This window comes from Ambystoma mexicanum, chromosome 5p, assembly GCF_040938575.1.
Source record: "Ambystoma mexicanum isolate Mex_15411 chromosome 5p, UKY_AmexF1_1, whole genome shotgun sequence".
NCBI classification, from domain to species: Eukaryota; Metazoa; Chordata; class Amphibia; order Caudata; family Ambystomatidae; genus Ambystoma; species Ambystoma mexicanum.
In genome coordinates this window covers 1,215,306,711-1,215,310,225 of record NC_090930.1, presented here as the reverse complement: position 1 = coordinate 1,215,310,225, position 3,515 = coordinate 1,215,306,711, and the positions used below count along the sequence as shown (strand labels likewise).

The 3,515-nt window shown below is 42.0% G+C and overlaps 1 pseudogene; it reads left to right on the top strand.

The window, feature by feature from the left end:
- The first annotated feature begins 378 nt into the window (after positions 1-378).
- LOC138480639 (large ribosomal subunit protein eL43-like) lies at positions 379-3,241 on the top strand (annotated as a pseudogene).
- Positions 3,242-3,515: the final 274 nt, after the last annotated feature.

Here is a 3,515-nt window from a genome sequence, read left to right as displayed (position 1 = left end):
ATCAATGCAGGATCACTGATGACACACCACCGTCTCTTGGTGATGATGGGATCAATAGCAGAAGTGCTTTCATGCTGCGAGTTAGCACTGATCTCTCCAAGATGTGTGTATTTATGTATGTTAATGTATAAAGTGCTTAGGCTAAAAGGCTGCACATATTTAGAAAAAGCAGTAAAACATGTAAATGACTAAAAAACCAAAACCGCATGAAGTTAAATTGCTAATATTAGATGATCGACAGGAGGAGATTTTAGAGAAAGGGCTCAAAAGAAGCACGAGTGGAGGCTGAACGTAAAATGGAAGGAAGAGCATTGAAAGGTTTAGAGACCAGAAAGAGCTCAGTACAAGGAGAGGGTGAAAGCGCTAAAAAAAAGACACATGGTGACGGAAGCAGGCATGGAGGAGAGCAAATTGGAAAAGAAAGAGGAGAGTGGTATGAAGGCACATGGCCATGAACAGAAAGGTACCAAAGTGGAAAGCAGGCGGGCAAAGTAAGTCAATGTAGAGCAGCCAGAGAAGGAGAGAAAGAGAAGGTCAAGAGCAGACATATAAACCGAGGGATGGGGAGAAATATCCCAGAATGAAGACCAAGAGGATGTGAGGTGCTAGTTTCGTGAAAAAGACCAGTGTAAGAACCAGAGTCTTGGAATCAGAGAAGGGGAGAAAGAGAAGAGATGTGAGGGGTGAAAGAGTCTAAAGCAGAAGAAGACAGAGGGATAATGAATACAGGGGTGGTGTTCCTTCATGAAGGGAGGTGTAGGGAAGACGTGAAATGTCATCTTACGTTGGAAAGGTGAGAGAATGGGCACGCACCCCAAGTGGTCCAGTCCTGCAGGATGGTCTTCTGTTTCTAAAAAGCCCTCGTTGGATACTGCTTTACTTAATGAAAGAACACACTTTGACCAGCCGCCCTGGATCTCCCGGAATGTACTGAAAGTGGGGGTCTTTCAGGGGCATGCATGCGCAGAACAGTCACACATCTTGACCTTTCTTCAGGCAGGTTTCCCTGAGCCCTCGTGGTCATGGGACTGAGACTGATCACTTTACCATCTAGGATGCGCTGGGAATGCTGCTACAGCTGTGCTGATCTTCCCCCCACTCTAGTTCCATATGTTGAGAAGACAGAGATGTTCACTTCAAGCCCCCAGACTGTGGAATGCCCTGCACTTGCATGCCCCATTAGATAACGTGTAGATGGGCTATAACCAGCCCTCCCTCTTCATTCTTGTAGACATATCTGGGATGTGACTGTTAGCTGTACGGCATAACATAACTACCTTGTTGTTATACTGTAAAGCGCTTTGGATTAAAGCACTATATAAACTTAATAAACATAAACAATACACATTACGTTACTGCTATGTTTCAGAGATTTAACATCCTTTGAAGTGCATTTCCTTAGCTCTGGGCCAGAGGAAAAAGGGACTGTTTTAAAAGTGATTGTGTTGTTTTTCACATCAGCTTGTAACTGGGGACTACATACCCCAGGCATCCCTGCGTATTTAATGACTTATGCAAGCTGTGAACCCGGCTTGTGCCGGTTCGTGCGCCTTGGATTGTTAGGCGTTCATCAATTAGTCCAGCTGTACGATTCCGTTGCTGACTCAGTTTTGTTATATTTTGTGCTTTCACTATGTCTATACTTAAGTCACAAACCATGCAGGGAGGCTGTTATGATGATACAACCCTTCAATTAAGTAATCGCATATAAGGCCTCGTTTTAGTTCGATGAGAGTCGCTGTAATATTACACAAAACATGTGTATGGGCCTTTCTTCACCTGTTGTAGACACCATTGAGGTTATTACCTTTCGGAAATAAACATCTCCTCCGATGGCTACATCAATTTGTGATCTCACAGTGGATGCCACTGAATCCCCTAGAAAATTGAAGGTAACATCTGACAACATAGAAACTCCTCTTACATCAAAAACTCTTGTAGAGGATGTAAGCACTTCAGGTCAACATGTTGTTTCAGAAACTGAGGCTCGAGTTAGTGTGATACATCCATTGGGCAATGGCACTCATAACTCTACTCTCTCCAAGCATGTTTTTTTGTCCTTCAATGCCCCGTAAGGTTTCTACATCTGAGGTATCGTAGTCATCTACCGCCCTAGTAGATGTTTTACCTGTTAATACAGGCTGCAATCAGAATGTGGTAGCTCACTGCATCCAGCATTGGGATGATGTAATAGAACAGAATGGACCAATGGACGGGACTAATATAAAGATGGGAATGCATGCTTTAAAGTCTACATTTTTGAACACCCACTCACTTGTCAAACATGCCATGGAGACAGCCAATCTCATTTCCAATTCAGAGTGCTATTTTTAGCCAAAACATGGCTTCATTCAGCCGCCAGTTTGACTTTGACTCTTGCTTTTCAAGATTACCATCTAATTTTTGTGCCATGATTACTTAGAATGTACTGGAGATGGGGTTGCGGTTATATACTCCAAAACACTAAATATAAATCAATCTATCACTCAAGATATTCCAGGATGCAAATTATTTCATTTTAAACCGTTAGTTAATCCTATGTGTTCATATAATTTTACTTGCTTATATCGTTCACCAGGAGCTATATTAGACTTTAAAAATTCACTTGTGGAAGCAGTTGAACTATTTATGACAACAAATTCCATCAATATCGTTTTAGGAGATTTCAACTTTGGATACTTAGATCCCAAGGATTGAGACGCTTTTGATTGCCTACACTTTTTTGGCGTATTAGAATTTCTCCCAGATGGTAAGGAGCCCTACTCATGATAGAGACAGAACAATTGATTGGATCCTCTCTAATCAGGAGGTTATCTCACGGATCTCTGTGTAAAAATGCCTTTGGTCTGATCATTTCTTGATTGACTTTCACTTGATTATTGAAAACAAAAAGAGGCTCCGTAATGCGAACGCTGTTGAGATGTTGGGCCGTGCTTCTTTCCGGTTGGTTCCTACAGCAAAATAGCCAAGCGCACCAAGAAGGTCGGGATTGTGGGTAAATATGGTACCCGTTATGGTGCTTCCCTCCGAAAAATGGTGAAGAAAATCGAAATTAGCCAACATGCAAAATACACATGCTCCTTCTGTGGCAAGACAACGATGAAGAGAAAATCTGTGGGAATCTGGCATTGTGGCTCATGTATGAAGATTGTTGGTGGAGGTGCCTGGACCTGCAGTGATGGTAGAATCTGCCATCAGACGGCTTAAGGAACTGAAAGACCAATAGAAAGTTATAGTCCCACCATATGCTTTTGCCCGTTGCTCACTATGCACCATAACGAGTGCTTGATAAATGAAAAAAAAGAGATGTTTGGTCGCAATCTTAATAACATTATTCCTGAATCTCTTACGCCATTACCCCTGTCAAGGTTGAATGAGGATTGTTTTTCTTTACAAAGCCTAGAACAAAATATTGATTTATATCTTTCTTCTTTAAAAGATGTGTTCGATCTCCTTGCCCCAATTAGAGCTAAGAAAGTTAGACCACAGAAAAAAACAGGGATGCTGATCCTGCC